Source organism: Lepidochelys olivacea, assembly GCF_965140295.1.
Source record: "Lepidochelys olivacea isolate rLepOli2 genome assembly, chromosome: 10".
In the NCBI taxonomy this organism is placed as follows: Eukaryota; Metazoa; Chordata; order Testudines; family Cheloniidae; genus Lepidochelys; species Lepidochelys olivacea.
The window spans coordinates 11270313-11287804 of NC_140420.1; positions in this window are offsets into that span (position 1 = coordinate 11270313).

Sequence of the window (17492 nt, forward strand, 5' to 3'; positions counted from 1 at the left end):
GATAGAAAAACTGTTCTGAGTGTAAATATCTATACCAGCCCAGCTGCTTCATCGGATATTAGTATCAAAAGCCGTTTGTCAATTTAGCAACAAACAGCAGTATTGATTTTATTCCAAACTATAGACCTCATGAGAGATGGAGAGGTGGTGCTTTCATATAGAAAACCCTAGGCTGCAGATCAGGCCTGGGGGGAATAACAAGCCAGGACAAGCCAGCTAGCAAAGTAACTGCAGCACCAGAATCAGCTAGTATGTAAATAGCAGACAGCAGGTTGGAGGTTATCAGGAAGGATGTGCGGGCTAGTTCAGCCTACGCAGTTCATCACGGAGCAAGGCCCCAGACTAAAGGGCTAAAAGAGTTAGTTTCCCCTTTTCTGCACCAGAACCTGTCAGCTTTGGTCAGGGGTGTCCTGCATCACATGAAGTTGCTATTTCAATCTGCACAGTGGTAAGCAGCTTCAGGAGAAGGTGGAGAAAAGGGAAAACACAGAACAAGAGAGTGGAAGAATTCAGACCGCAATCTAGGAGAAGGATGGCGTCTGTCTTGCACTGTCTCCCGTTCGCTTCTCTTGTCATTAACTGCAGGGCTAACAAGTAGACTCTGGAAGCATTTCGTGATGGGAAGGGGTAGGTACCTCTGATCCACTGGAGAATGTCCCTTCCTCTCTGAGCTAAAGTCACCATAACTATTCCTCTTATAAGTACCTCACTAAAGCACGGTGCTCCCTGCGCTCTCAGGAGAGAAGTGCTCTACAAGCCGGTTCATTTTGCCAACAAAGGGGTCTGGAGAAACCAAAGGGAATCACCAGCACAGCCTGCAGTAATTTCGTTTATTATGGCTCTATCAAAACAGTGAGGAAATGCCCATGGAAGCACACTTAAGTCCCATCAGAGCCCATGTAGAGCCAGAACTCACAGGGCTCCCATCCTGGTGTGGCATTCAGAAAGGGCCAACACATGCAGGGAGCCAGTTCCTGGTGTGATGCTCAAAGAGGGCCAGAATGTACAAGGGCTAAGTCCCAGCACAGTGCTCAGAGAAGGCCAGAACATACACGGACCGAGTCCTAGCATTGTGCTCGGAGAAGACCAGAATGTGCAGGAAGGAAGAAAATTAAGCCAAGCTGTAAAAAGTAAAGTATAATTCACAATTAAGCAAAACAAGGTGAAAGAGAGAGGAGAAAAGAGCCCAATTAATTCCTGGTGTAAGTGGATATAACTCGATTGATTTGCACCTCATTCTAGCTGGTCTTAAATATGGTCCAGAAGGAATTAAGCTGCGTTCCTTCTCTGACCTAGCCTGAGTTCTTCACACCAATGTAAATTTATGATTAAATACAGTAGTAAGAGCCAGATTCTGACTCCTGTACTCATGTCCCTCCACGGGTCTGCTAGTGGGGCACAGTTCTATTTAGGGGGAGTAAGGGGATCAGAATGTGCCTCTAAATATTCAGGTAGAACACATAACTGAAAACCAAGTGGCTCCCATAGGCATTGCTCCCGGTGAGCTCTGCCCTGGAATACGCCGGCCCCTCCTGTGCTAATGGTCTTTTTTCTCTCTAGAAGCCTGGAATAAATGAGCCTTTTTCTAAAGACAACCTCATGCTGGTTAGTCTGAACTCTGCCATTGTAGCACTTGCTGCTTCTCTACACCCTGGTGGTGAGCTGCTCCCCTCATTACCAGATTGCTGTTCATTAATCAAAGCACTAACAGTGAGACAGAGAAGGCTGGAATACAGCGTGGACGATGCTTCGTTTGTACTGATTGATTTTCCCGTCATAGTTTATTACTATTATTTACTTTGTGTGCCTCAAAAGAGATTGAACTGTAATGTGTGGTGGGTACCTATTGTGATTCTCTTTTTAGCACCTGCTATTCCTACTATGGCCGTAAGAACAACTAGTTCTCCAAGGGCTAGGGGTCAGTATCTTCTCTACTAAGGGACAGAAAGAGTAGTGAAGTTGTTATAGAAATGGAGTCCTTCTGAGACATATGGAAGTCCAGATTTTCAGAGCTGCTATCCACAAATCCTGCTGGAATCAGTGAGCAACATGAGTGCCCTGAAAACCGGAGCCCAAGATGTTATGTCTGACAGATCCTCTATATTGGCCAGGGTTGCAGCAGGTGGGGGGATAAGCTGATAAACGGATAGGACTTGCATGGTTACATTTGGCTCAGGGCAAGGATGGCTTGGCAGCTTCATGGTGAAGCTTCTGTCTTGCAGTGGAAAGAATGGATACAGTGCTGGTAATGAAATACACTCAGTCTTCTTCCTCCCTGGATCTCCATTAATCTCCCAAATCACCATTCCTGGCAATTTGACTTTAATCTCCAAACAGACTGGAGCAAATTTTGCAGATTTCCTCCTTGTTGCCGAGACTATCAGAGCAGGGCGGATCTAAAAGATTGGAGCTGGTGGTGGTGTGAAGTGGCCAGTGAAATGTTCTCATGGAAGTTAACATTTACATCAATAAAGGGAGGATTGAGGCTGCAACAGCACTTACAGATCGCCCTCAATAGACATCTGAGCCCCATAAATAAAGTAGAGGTGAACCTAGAGTCCCCAGGTACTAGGGGTGAAATCCAGGTCATACTGAAGTCAATGGCAAAACTCCCATTGGTTTTATTGGAGACCAAGATTTCACACTAGCGATTTTCAATCATCTGAGCCTGTGGTTGCACTTATTCTGCAATTGCCTTATTCAAGGAATGCAACAGGAAGCCCAGGGTTGGTTGCAGTCATGGGTGTGAACAGCAGTTGTGGAGGGAAGTAATGAAAATAGATGAGAGAGAGTTGTTTTTCTACTTGTATTTTATAATTAGCCCAAGTCAGGAGTGAGGGGGCAGCTGTCAGGTGACAAAGGCCCTTAGCACCGTTTCATTAATAAAGTTCATAAAAGAAACCACAACTATTCAGCTGCGTTGAAAGTTTCCATGGGTGGTTCTTCACTGTTACTGGAAATGTGAGTCTCCTTCAGACAGGAATTTCTGTCTTATCATGTGCTTTATCTTGTTCAGATGCTGTTTTGTACTGATTGGGGAGGGGGAAGGAGTGTGTCACCACTACCTTCTGACAGCATGTGGCAGAATTGATCAGAGAGAACCATTCTTCCGCTACTTGCTCAGATAGCTCCTTTAGCCCCACTGGCCGAAGCCTTTGTTTTCTGAAGTTGGAGATGCCTCTCAGTACCACATGCATATAGTGCTCTGCTGTCCCATAGCATCTGAATGGGGTGACTGAGTTTTTATGATGGTCCCTTCACCTCCTGTGGCTGAGGTCCTTGGGCTACACCAAATAATTGTTTTCTTACCGGGTTTCTGGAGCAGCGGGAGGGGTAGTTGAGTGATTGCACAATGGGCCACCAGGCCACAGTCAGTGGAAACTCAGATGACCCCATCAATCAAGCCAATATTTGCTCACACGTGAAGTTTCACACCCAAGGTTAGGAAACAAGCGTTTGAGGAGTTGGTATCGTAAATGTGTTTTTACAAGCACAGCCTTGTGAGTGATGGGAGGAGGTGAGGTACCTAGACATTAGTGATGGATTTAACCAGGACCAAGTACAGAAGTCTGGATAAGATTCAGTTGAGCTGTATTGGTGAAAGCATTAAATATCTTTGTAAATCTGGCACTAGTTCATTCATATTTTTTTATTATTGTTATTAGGGCCCAGGATGTACTGCAGCTGGCTTGGATCAGAATCAGATGCAAAGGTTTTCAAGATTTTTCCTCTCCTTTCTTTCTTTGGTGCATTTATGCCAACAAAAGATGTTACTGACTTTTTAAAAGAATTCTATCTTCCTCTAGTGGTGAAAGGGGTTAACTTCAGTTTCCAGAAGCAATGGGCATGCAGACGTGTGCGCACAGGAGTGCAGATGTATGTGAATTAATGATGTGACCAATCTAAGGGGTCAAAGCCCCAGTGTTAGGTGTTTACTTTTATAATGCTAGGTTTCAGAGTAACAGCCGTGTTAGTCTGTATTCGCAAAAAGAACAGGAGGACTTGTGGCACCTTAGAGACTAACCAATTTATTTGAGCATAAGCTTTCGTGAGCTACGGCTCACTTCATCGGATGCATACCGTGGAAAGTTTAGAAGATCTTATATACACACAAAGCATGAAAAAATACCTCCTCCCACCCCACTCTCCTGCTGGTAATAGCTTATCTAAAGTGATCACTCTCCTTACAATGTGTATGATAATCAAGTTGGGCCATTTCCAGCACAAATCCAGGTTTTCTCACCCCCCCTCCCACACACACAAACTCACTCTCCTGCTGGTAATAGCTTATCCAAAGTGACCACTCTCCTTACATTGTGTATGATAATCAAGGTGGGCCATTTCCAGCACAAATCCAGGGTTTAACAAGAACGTCGGGGGGGGGGGGGGGATAGGAAAAAAACAAGGGGAAATAGGCTACCTTGCATAATGACTAAGCCACTCCCAGTCTCTATTCAAGCCTAAGTTAATTGTATCCAATTTTCAAATGAATTCCAATTCAGCAGTTTCTCGCTGGAGTCTGGATTTGAAGTTTTTTGTTGTAAAATAGCGACTTTCATGTCTGTAATCGCGTGACCAGAGAGATTGAAGTGTTCTCCGACTGGTTTATGAATGTTATAATTCTTGACATCTGATTTGTGTCCATTTACTCTTTTACGTAGAGACTGTCCAGTTTGACCAACGTACATGGCAGAGGGGCATTGCTGGCACATGATGGCATATATCACATTGGTGGATGTGCAGGTGAACGAGCCTCTGATAGTGTGGCTGATGTTATTAGGCCCTGTGATGGTGTCCCCTGAATAGATATGTGGGCACAGTTGGCAACGGGCTTTGTTGCAAGGATAGGTTCCTGGGTTAGTGGTTCTGTTGTGTGGTATGTGGTTGTTGGTGAGTATTTGCTTCAGATTGGGGGGCTGTCTGTAGGCAAGGACTGGCCTGTCTCCCAAGATTTGTGAGAGTGTTGGGTCATCCTTCAGGATAGGTTGTAGATCCTTAATAATGCGTTGGAGGGGTTTTAGTTGGGGGCTGAAGGTGATGGTTAGTGGCGTTCTGTTATTTTCTTTGTTAGGCCTGTCCTGTAGTAGGTGACTTCTGGGAACTCTTCTGGCTCTGTCAATCTGTTTCATCACTTCCGCAGGTGGGTATTGTAGTTGTAAGAATGCTTGATAGAGATCTTGTAGGTGTTTGTCTCTGTCTGAGGGGTTGGAGCAAATGCGGTTGTATCGCAGAGCTTGGCTGTAGACGATGGATCGTATGGTGTGGTCAGCGTGAAAGCTGGAGGCATGTAGGTAGGAATAGCGGTCAGTAGGTTTCCGGTATAGGGTGGTGTTTATGTGACCATCGTTTATTAGCACTGTAGTGTCCAGGAAGTGGATCTCTTGTGTGGACTGGACCAGGCTGAGGTTGATGGTGTGATGGAAATTGTTGAAATCATGGTAGAATTCCTCAAAGGCTTCTTTTCCATGGGTCCAGAGGATGAAGATGTCATCAATATAGCGCAAGTAGAGTAGGGGCGTTAGGGGATGAGAGCTGAGGAAGCGTTGTTCTAAATCAGCCATAAAAATGTTGGCATACTGTGGGGCCATGCGGGTACCCATAGCAGTGCCGCTGATCTGAAGGTATACATTGTCCCCAAATGTAAAATAGTTATGGGTAAGGACAAAGTCACAAAGTTCAGCCACCAGGTTAGCCATGACATTATCGGGGATAGTGTTCTTGACGGCTTGTAGTCCATCTTTTTGTGGAATGTTGGTGTAGAGGGCTTCTACATCCATAGTGGCCAGGATGGTGTTATCAGGAGGGTCACCGATGGATTGTAGTTTCCTCAGGAAGTCAGTGGTGTCTCGAAGGTAGCTGGGAGTGCTGGTAGCGTAGGGCCTGAGGAGGGAGTCTACATAGCCAGACAATCCTGCTGTCAGGGTGCCAATGCCTGAGATGATGGGGCGCCCAGGATTTCCAGGTTTATGGATCTTGGGTAGTAGATAGAATATACCAGGTCGGGGTTCCAGGGGTGTGTCTGGGCGGATTTGATCTTGTGCTTTTTCAGGGAGTTTCTTGAGCAAATGCTGTAGTTGCTTTTGGTAACTCTCAGTGGGATCAGAGGGTAATGGCTTGTAGAAAGTGGTGTTGGAGAGCTGCCGAGCAGCCTCTTGTTCATATTCCGACCTATTCGTGATGACAACAGCACCTCCTTTGTCAGCCTTTTTGATTATGATGTCAGAGTTGTTTCTGAGGCTGTGGATGGCATTGTGTTCCGCACGGCTGAGGTTATGGGGCAAGTGATGCTGCTTTTCCACAATTTCAGCCCGTGCACATCGGTGGAAGCACTCTATGTAGAAGTCCAGTCTGCTGTTTCGACCTTCAGGAGGAGTCCACCTAGAATCCTTCTTTTTGTAATGTTGGTAGGGAAGTCTCTGTGGATTAGTATGTTGTTCAGAGGTATGCTGGAAATATTCCTTGAGTCGGAGATGTCGAAAATAGGATTCCAGGTCACCTCAGAACTGTATCATGTTCGTGGGGGTGGAGGGGCAGAAGGAGAGGCCCCGAGATAGGACAGCTGCTTCTGCTGGGCTGAGAGTATAGTTGGATAGGTTAACAATATTGCTGGGTGGGTTGAGGGAACCATTGCTGTAGCCCCTTGTGGCATGTAGTAGTTTAGAAAGTTTAGTGTCCTTTTTCTTTTGTAGAGAAGCAAAGTGTGTGTTGTAAATGGCTCATCTAGTTTTAGTAAAGTCCAGCCACGAAGAAGTTTGTGTGGAAGGTTGTTTTTTTATGAGAATATCCATTTTTGAGAGCTCATTCTTAATCTTTCCCTGTTTGCTGTAGAGGATGTTGATCAGGTGATTCCGCAGTTTCTTTGAGAGCGTGTGGCACAAGCTGTCAGCATAGTCTGTGTGGTATGTAGATTGTAATGGATTTTTTACCTTCAGCCCTTTTGGTACGATGTCCATCTGTTTGCATTTGGAAAGGAAGATGATGTCTGTCTTAGGCTTGAATAGAGACTGGGAGTGGCTTAGTCATTATGCAAGGTAGCCTATTTCCCCTTGTTTTTTCCTACCCCCTCCCCGCCCCCCGACGTTCTTGCTAAACCCTGGATTTGTGCTGGAAATGGCCCACCTTGATTATCATACACAATGTAAGGAGAGTGGTCACTTTGGATAAGCTATTACCAGCAGGAGAGTGAGTTTGTGTGTGGGGCAGGGGGATGAGAAAACCTGGATTTGTGCTGGAAATGGCCCAACTTGATTATCATACACATTGTAAGGAGAGTGATCACTTTAGATAAGCTATTACCAGCAGGAGAGTGGGGTGGGAGGAGGTATTTTTTCATGCTTTGTGTGTATATAAGATCTTCTAAACTTTCCACGGTATGCATCCGATGAAGTGAGCTGTAGCTCACGAAAGCTTATGCTCAAATAAATTGGTTAGTCTCTAAGGTGCCACAAGTCCTCCTTTTCTTTTTATAATGCTCTGTCTCATAGAAACCCCCCTTATCTTTGATTTCCAACTGTTGTATATTAAATCCCATTTTAATGCCCCCGTTGCAACAACAGCCTTTTAAAATGCCCCGAATGACAATGAATTATTTTAGTTGTAGGACGGGATTTTTCTCCCTCCTAACTCCTGCGATGTAGGATAAAATTCTGGGTCATGCCAAGAGGGGTTAGGGTAATAGACCACTTCATACGTTTTGCAGAAAAAATCTCTTTGGGTTAAGCTGTTTTCAGTTCAGACAAGACATGTTCCAGCCCTGATCACCTTGTAACTCAGCCATATCATACAAGTGCACTGGAGTGAGGCAATATTGATTTACTTTGTGTAAAAATGTACGTAAAGCCAAGAGGCCAGGCACTTTTCACTGCCTCTTCTGAACTCTGTCTGATTCCTGTGCCCCCCACTGCCAGCTCCAAGTCTCATCCCCTCTGCTGTGTGTCCCATATCACTCTAATCATCCCTGAGCTGCAGGCCTCCGGCTGCGAGCCCCAAGTCTGACAGCCTTTGCTGTAAACACCACTGTAACTTCCTCTTAATTATCCATCATGTGTTCTTGGCTAAAAAACGAACGCTTTACTGCTCCCTAGATCTTCTCATCTCCATGTCTCCGGTATGAACTCCGCAGCTCCCTGTCCCTGATAACCACGGGCCTGACTGTGAGCCCAGCTTTATTCCCTAGTGTGGTATTACAAAGAATATTGAACTAATGGGGGGGATGTTCCAAGACTGGGAATGCCACAGAACCGTACCTCACCCTGTTTCAACTGATATTTAGCATTGTTTGGGGTTTTTTTGTTTGTTTTTTTTCTGCTGCCAGTAAATATCCATTTAATGCCAAAACTGGATCCTCATAAAACAAGCTTAACATGATGATCCGATGAGAATGTCAGTACTATCTATTCATGACATCCTGGTGATTGGATTCTGGAATGATGGACTATGATCGTTTTGGACACTTTTGAGCCCCTCTCCTTCTTCTGAGCACCATCATATTGCTCCAGACATTTTCATAGTGATAGAGGCAGTGTTTAGTTGCAGCTTTTATGCATGATATGTACCTCGCGTGTCCCTAAAGGGTCTTATGTCCCTTTTGCAACAGCTCAGAAAATCTCAGTGTGGCAGATTACACTGAAAATATTATAAACGGGCTGTGGTGAGTCAAAGGGAAATACCTCCATCTTGTAACTGCCTTGTCTCTGTCATCTGACCCTTACATGGAATGATTTCCTTGGATCCACACTGCATTGCAGCCATTTGCTAAAACATTCCAGATTTATCAAAGACGCTGTCATCTTGCTCCCTCCTGTTGGAGGCACTTTGATTTGGGTTATTCTGGGTTCCTTGTTCTATCCGGTCCTGCCACCCACACCCAACTCCCCCCTGTGTCACCTGTTCCTCTTCCAGCCTAGGTTATAAATGATATCCGTTTCATTAAATTCATTCCCTGTGTAAGTGGGGGAATAGTCCCGCTATTGTGGGGAACCTTCCTGGCTTCTGTACTACCCCGTGAAGTGGGCTAGCGAAAGGATCTGAGTCCTCGCTCCCACTTCCTTTACCCAGTGGCCTCCCTGCCCTTGAGGACTTCCCTTCCACTCTCCTGTCTGGCAGAGTCCTTGTAGCCCCAAGATGGCTGGACCCAGGATTCCTGGGGGGCTCGACCCCCAACCCTGTTGCAGTCATCTAGGACGGGCTCGGGTGTCCCCACTTCGGGGTACTCTCTCTGCACTGGGCACTTTTTTGACCCACTGACCATTACATACAAGTTAAAGCAAATGCAAGTTATTTAATCAACAATTAATTTTAAAAAGAATAAGGAAAAATGGGAAAGGTTAAAGGAAACACATCACCCCGCTCTGTGGCAGGGAACATCACAAACAGTGTCTCTGGAATGTCAGGGCAGTTCAGTCTGTTCCTTGTAAGTCCCAGGCCTCCTTCTCTGGCCTTGGCTTTCCTGCAGGGATGCTGTGGGTTGGACACTTGCTCCGGTGGTGGCCACACGCTCTCAGGCTCTAAGTGGTAGGACCCTTCTTCCCAGTGTCGCCCCCGCCCTGTCGGGGTTATGATCCGAGCCTGGCCTGCAGAGCCCCTTGGCTGAGGCGTCTCCCTGTGCTGGGCCTGCTGCCCAGGGTCCCCCTCGGTCTCCTGAGCTGTCACCGCACCCAGCTCTGGACTGCTCCAACCCCAGCCCCACCACTCTGTCTCAGCACGGCTGCTGCTGCTGCTCTGCCTCCAGCTCCCTGGGCTGCTTCTCTGGCCCCTCTGGCTCTGGTTGCTGCAGCTCTGCTCCCAGGGCAAGTCTGCTCTCTCTGGCTGTGCCTCTGGCGTTGGGGCTCCAGCTCTGCTCCCAGGACAGGGTCTGCTCTCTCTGGGCTGCTTTTCTGGTTCCTCTGGATCTGGCACAGCTCTGCTCCCCAGCTCAGCTTGAGCCCCTGCTTTCTCCTTAGCTCAGCCCCACTCTGTCTGATCCAGGCAAATCCAGCTCTCACGGGGGACGGGACCTCCCTGGCCTCCTGACTCCCTGATTAGCCTGCCTGCCCTGTCATTCAGGCTGACCTGGGGCATTGGCCTCTCCCCATTGTTCCTGGGGACTATCAGTCTCAGGGTCTGGATTCCCCATCGACCCTTCCCCTTTTTAGTACTGGGAGCTTGCAACTAAAACACCTCCACTGAATGTTAGTAAGCGGGCAACAGTCCCCTTACACCTGGCTAGCCTCACTAATAGTCCTGCGCAGGGGGATCCCAGCTGCCTCCCAGAGCTGTAATTCAATTGGACTCACCAGCTCTTGTTCTCAAACCGCTGAGCTGCACTTTCCTCACAAAATTATGGCAGTAACAACATGGGTGCTGGAACTAGGGGTCCTGGGAGGGCTAACCCACCCCCAGGCTTGAAGTTGCTTCCGTCATATACAGGGTTTACAGTTTGGTTCAATGGCTCTCAGCACCCCCACTATACAAATTGTTCCAGCATCCCTGAGCAGCAATGTCCAGAGACTGAGTTAGAGCTGGAGGTTTGAGCAGGGACTGCATTATTCTGCATCTAATCCCTGCATTCTGACAGCAGTGGTGGGGTGGGGAGGCTGTTTAACAGGAACAGTGCATTGTTCTGCTTCACGGTCAGAGGCTGAAATGCCTTTGGAATCAAGGAGTTGTCAGCACAATGCTGCAAGCAAAGTAACTTGGAACATAAATAAGAGCTCTAAATACAGAGTCATGAGCTAGTTGCTGCAAGGCCGCACTCTCACTTCCCTCTTCCCTCATTCCGCCCGCAGTTGTGCTCTTGCTCTGCTGCTGGACAGCTGTGCTCCTGTAATAATGGATGGGGTGGAAAACCTAGACCTGTTCTCTCACTGGTGACACAGTGCTACACAGAGACACAGCAGTGACCAGTTATCCTACACACACGCTGCCCAGGACCTAGTAGTCACCACCTTCTGCTCCCACAACACAGGCTTTTATCACTTGAGGTAAAACAGTGGTTCTCAACCAGGGATACGTGTACCCTTGAGGGTATGCAGAGGTCTTCCCGGGGGTACATCAGCTCGTCTAGATATTACCTGGTTTTACAACCGGCTACATAAAAAGCACTAATGAAGTCAGCATAAACTGAAATTTCATAGAGACAATGACTTGTTTATAGTGCTCTGTATACTATACACTGAAATGAAAGTACAATATTGATATTCCAATAGATTTATTTTATAATTATATGGTAAAAATGAGAAAGTCAGCCATTTTTCAGTAATAGCGTGGCTGTGACACTTTTGTATTTTTATGGCTGATTTTGTAAGCAAGTGGTTTTTAAGTTAGATGAAACTTGGGGGTACACAAGACAAATCAGACTCTTGAAAGGGGTACAGCAGTCTCGAAAGGTTGAGAGCCACTGAGGTAAAAGATAACCTCCATCAATAAGCTGTCACTAGCATTAGGGTCTATAGTCTCCTTGTGGGCCAGACACTAGAGGGTGGTAACCATAGACACTTGGCTAGTCAGGTGAGATTTCATCCAGAAGAATATTTGCCCATGCATTGTGCTCCCGTACCACTGGGCAGATATATATATAAATGCAGGGCCATATGTTCAGCATAAGTCCAGTGGCAGCTCATCAATTAGTTTTCATTCTTGAGTGATTCAGGGGAGGTGCTTCACCACCATACTCAGACCTGCAGCTGCCCCTCTAACACTGCCACTAAGTGGTGCACACCAAGTTATCAATTCTCTTGGTTTGTTTGTTTGTTTGTTTGTTTGTTTGTAGCAAAATGAGCCACATTCTGCCCTGTGGGTAAAACCCAGAGGTCAGCTTCTGTGCAATCTAGCCATTGAAGTCAGAGCCTTGCGCTCAGCACCTGTCAGGATTTAGCTGAGTGAGTTTATCCCCAAGTTTAAATTGAATCTTTATTTGCAGCTTTTTATTTTTAAAAGCTTGTTCGTTGACAACACAACCCGGTTTGTCTGTACAACCCGGCCATTTTCCACCAGATTTTCTGCTAGTGAGAGCGAGAGCTGGACAGGACATAAAAAGCTTAGGCTTCTATGTGGCAATGCAGAACAATACCACTTTGCTGAAGTGGAATGGTCCACAGCTTACTTTCTTCCTGGGGGAGGTTGGAGTGGCTAGTAGGCTTCTGTTCTTAACTCAGCTGGCTAGATCACACAGCACCTGGTTTGTGAATCCACTGGGGCTGCAGACCCCTGCTGTAGAATAAGTAGCTTGAGGCTGCTTGCCAGATTCTCAGTCTCTGTTCCCCAGGTGCTCTTCAAACTGCTTTCTGTTTATTCCAGTTTACTTTCTCACTCATTTCTTTTCCTTTGTGAATTGAAATATGTTTTTCCATTATTAACTAACTCCCTGCCACCCTGCTTGCAGTAAAGCCTGATTTATTTATCCCTTTCTGCATTAAGGGGATGGGATATTTAATCTCTTCTGTGTGGACTCAGACATATCATCTCAGTGAAATGCTGATCACTCCTCTGGTTAGCTTTCTGCCAGCTCTCCTCCGCCTTCCTGCTGGCCAGGTTCTGCAGCATTTACTACCTTTTCTTTAAATTACACAGTCCCCTCCTCCTCCTCATCAGAGACCAGTAAATCCCAAATTAGCTAGTAATCTGTTGTCTGAGTGCATGCGATTGTCTGTGACCTCCAAACTGTTCACCAGCTAAGCAACATTATGCCAGGTCAGTACTTGGAGGAATATCTAAGTATTGCACTTTTGTTCTGGAAATTTACTTTTCTGTTAATAAGCGTCCCCTTTCCACAGGAATCTCTGCAGAAGACTAGAGAAGGCTGGTAATCACCTCAACCAGGGGACAATGAATAAACATTTCACAGGACCAACTAGACTCTCAAGCACTGTGGGCTAGCATTTTAAATCTATGTTAGATGCACATCTATAAAGTGAAAAATGAGGGTTACCCCTATGCATGGACACATGCATACAGTCTGGCAGTGGCACGTTCTTTCAAGTGGCAAACACTTACTGTAAGTACTGCTGTTTTGAAACCCTGAAAATATTGTGTAGAAGTGGAAAGAGAAGGTTGTCCACCTGCAATTTTCAGTGCAAATTACGTGGGTAGATTCCACACCATAAATTAGAGGAGGGGAGCCAGGAGTTCCTTGTAAAAGAGCTCAGATTCTCCTCAGAGATGGACTTGCTCCGTGGCAACTCAAATACCACCAAACTTCATGTTCCAGTTGTTCTGTCTGTTCTCTGAAACGAACCCAGGCAGAGTGAGCAGAATACTGATCTCCACACCAAGGCTGGACCTCCAACATACCAGCCCATCAATGACCTCATGCAAACACTGGGGACAGTGTTTCATTCTTCTTAAAGTGCAGGTGTTAAGAAGTAGGTGACAAGCAAGTGGGTGGCCCTGCATTTGTGAGTGTCACCTCCAAGATTCAGGTCACTGGACAGCTCTGCAATAGATTAATAAAATTGACATCATTGTAACCTTTTTACAGCTAGCACCTGGCTTCTTTTTTTTAAGTAACTAACAGAGCCCTTGTTTGAATCTGAGAGAATAACCAAAGAGAACATCTGTTGTCCCCTTTATATTTGAGCTTCACTAGCAGGTCATGCACATATTAAGCCTTGCTAATTTCCTACTGGTTTGGGAAGCTCTATATTACCCATAGAGATATTTGGCTCAGCATCACGAAATAAGTCATTTTAAAAAACACTGCAGAAAAAACCAGGCATAGTTTAGAAGTGATTGTGATGAGTTCCGTTCTCAGGAAGCTCCATTTTCCCTGGCTTGCGTTTGTCATTTTTGCCAAGTTGTTTTTCTCCCCGTTTCTCATGTTATTACTGAGTGGTTGGTTTTATAATATAGACGTCCCACGGACAAGTGTGAACCAACAGGACTACTTAGGGCTGCACCTCCCATGCTCAGAAGCCACAAGCCCACCACTATGTGTGCTTTCCCAGGACATATGCCCATTCTCAGATTCCAGTCCCTGTGTGCTTTCAAGACCCATCCTCCCAGGCAGAACATAAGAGCCAGCCTCTGTGTTTTCTTGGGACATAACCAAACATTCAGAGAGGCCCATTGCTTGGACCCCAAAGGCCCATGTACTCTGATGACAACACATCATCCCAGCACAACTTGGCGGTTCAGTCCCTGTACTTTCAAGACCTAGTCCTGCACTCAGAACCACAAGTCACAGTCCCTGTATGCTCTCAAGATATCCCTATACTCAGAACCTAGGCCTTGTGAGCACTTGAGGCCTACCCTTATACTCATCAGGACACTTGGTAGGGTACACAATACATACCATGTTGCAGAAATTCTATGGGGAAGCCACAAATTAGATTTAAAAATATCAGCTTCTTTCAACTACTAATAATTTGGAGACTAATAGGAGGTTTAGTGTTTTGAAAGTTAATTGAGTGACAGTGGCTGGCGCTGCGTGGAAAGAACAGGTTGCTGCCAACTAGTCTGCGAATGAAGATTAATTGGGTAAAAAGTCACAATTTACATATTTCTTTTATTCCAATTTCATCCCCTAGGGGACAAAAAATGAGTGCTGCAAAGAACATGCACAAAAAATCCCTCTGCCACAAATTTTATAAAAGAAACAGACTTGCTTTGTCCCTCCAGGCCTGTCTCAAGCTCCCGCGCTGTTTAGTGGTGGGTGCACCATCCGCAGCATAACGCATGCTGGAAATAAATTACACAGAGCAAGAACTGACTCTGTGTTTGTGAATTTAACAAAAGAAAGGAGAAAGAAGGAATAACTAAACAGAGAAATGTATTGAAATCACACAGAGTTGGAACATGCTATTGGGCCATCTGGCCATCCAGTTCACTGTGACCAATGCAGGATTGTTGCCTGTTCTCTTGTGCTTTGTCCAGTCCTGTTTCAAATGTCTCTTCCCCTGCCCTCAATAGCTCAATGAAGCCCTTAATTATGAACCTGGAGCCCATTACATCTTGGGAAACTTCAGATCCCAAATTACCGCCAATTGTGTAGGATAGGGGTTTGACTATTCCCAGGCTCCACTGTGGGAGAAAGTAAAGTGAAATGGAAAAAAGGCAGAAGCTGGGAGCCAAATTCATAATTAAGAGTCATATCATGGGGATACTGAATAACATCAATTTACATTGAGTTCTTTGGGGATTACAGGTACTAGCGCTTTGAAGGATAGGGCCCTGAAAGAAAAAAGCCAGTTGTATTAGGGATGATCAGACATGTGGAGACTATCCAGTCAAGATTCCAATACCAGAAGCCTGAATTACCATACCAGATTCCAATACCGGGAGCCTCTGGTCCCATTGCTGAGATCTCTAGCATCCTCTCCATTTGAACAATTTTTTTCTGATTCCTCCGCATAAATTTCATTGTTTAATTTGTGTCTGACCATTTTCTTTTTATTCAGCTATCAAGAATACACAGAGAGAAGGCTGTCAAGAGAGTCACATAAAACCACAGGCAACACAGCAACTGGATTTTCACAAGTGCTGGGCACCTGCACATCTCACTGATGTCAGCTGGAGTGACACCTGTGTTCTCAGCTGCTCTGAACAGCCATAGGATTTTCCCCCCACCTTATTCTTTTGACTCGTTTCTTTGTGGGACATTGGTGACATCTGGTGACTGAATTGGTGAATTACATGTAATATATTAGAGTCATCCAGCCCATGGAGATAGGTCCAATGCAGCATCTCAACCACTATAAAGAGGAAAGGTCCTGGAAGACAAAACCCCCATTAGGTCCTGCAATAGTGAGTAGAGGACAGTTTGTGACAAACTGCTATGCTCTGCTGCTCCAGATTCTTGCAGTACCTAAGTCACTGCACTTACTAAGACTAAAAGGGTTTGTTTTGGAGTGCTCACAACAGCATCATGTGTGGTTAATGTTCAGTCTGTACACTTCCAGAAAGGATGAGCTTGTTTTTAATTGTTCCCTGTACGTCTGTGCATTCAATAATTGAGAGGGGGACAAGAGAGGGGGGAGAAGCAACAAGATAGGGAGACATCTCTCTCTATCTTATTGAGGGTGTGTGGCTATTTATTGTTTGAGTTTGCAGCCAGAGGGTATTGGATCCCTGGCTGTTGTCAGGGAATCACAAACAGCAGGTCCAGGAGTGCTTTTTTCCACCAGTGCTTGGCCAGGAGACTGTGGCAGTTTTGTTCAGATGCTCTTGCTCCTATAATCCATGCCTTTGTCACCTCAGCGCTGGATTACTGCAGTGTGCTGTACATAGAGCTACCCCTGAAGTCAATCTGGAAACTTAAACTGGAGTCTGCTTGTTGGTGGGAGAATAGGACACCAGTGCTCCATGAGCTCCATTTGCTGATTACTGCTCTCCACAGGAATTTAAATTGTTTGTCTTGACCTGTAAAACTCAACTCCAAACAGGTTGGGACCCGCCTACTTGGAAGATAGCTTCTCTCTTTGTTTTATGCTGCCACAGTTGCTATTGAAGGAAATGTTTGTGCTGGAACCCCTTGATTTGAAAGAGTTGGTACCAGGGGCAGAGCATTCTTCAGAGAGGCTCTCTCTTTTGGAATCTACCCCTCCGTTGGTCCAAAATAATGTGCTGATCATCATGGCACTTCTATTTCTCTGCTCTCATTTTGGGTGGAGGAGGATACTTGATAGAGACTGATGGTTCTGAAAGAGGGGAGATTTGGGGGGACTGAATTTTGTTTTGTTAGAGTTTACTAGGGTCTTAACTGCTGGTTACAATTTGTTTTGTTTTAACTTGTGTATGGAAACACATAGTTAAAGCAAACTAATAACTTTAACTTGGTTCTGTAGTGGCACTGTGAAGAGAAAAAAATGAAAAAACTCTGTCCCCTCAAATCTGGGATGACAAACACTAAAATGCCTTAATCGTAATTGTATGATTATTGCCTGGTGTCAGTACAGGGCACTTAACATTCATTGGGTGCTTTCCCTGTGCATTTCTGTACATTAACATGTAACATGTCCCTTCCAACCCTGATATTCTAAGATTCTATGAATTTCTTTTAAGTCTTAACTCTACATTTCTTGAGTTGGTAATACATGGTTTTGGAGACAACTATAATTTGTTTAACTATTGTTACTGCTCTGTATTCCTAAACTTAACTCTATTTTAGAGTCTTTGTCTTGAAATATAAAAGTAAATGGTAATACAACAAGAAAGTCACAATCATGCTGTTTCAATCTGAATTTCTTCCTTTATTAGGGCCTGAGGAGTAGCCTAAGAAATAATTAAAATGTACATGAGTGTCTGCTACTCTAGATTTTGCAGAATGTTTTATCATTAGACATTTGAACATACATTGATTCTGCAGCATTATCTTTTCCTGATGTGGAGGTCACGTCAGATTTGCAGTTTCAGGAACCCACTTTTGATTCTAGGTGGCAGTTTAGAGATGGGTCTATTAAACATTGCTCTGCAGATTTGTTGTAATGGTTATAACATTTTGACTGAACAAAGAACTTTTGAATTGGTAGCGACACTCTCACTGTGGGACTGATCCTGCATGTATTAAAGATAGTAGG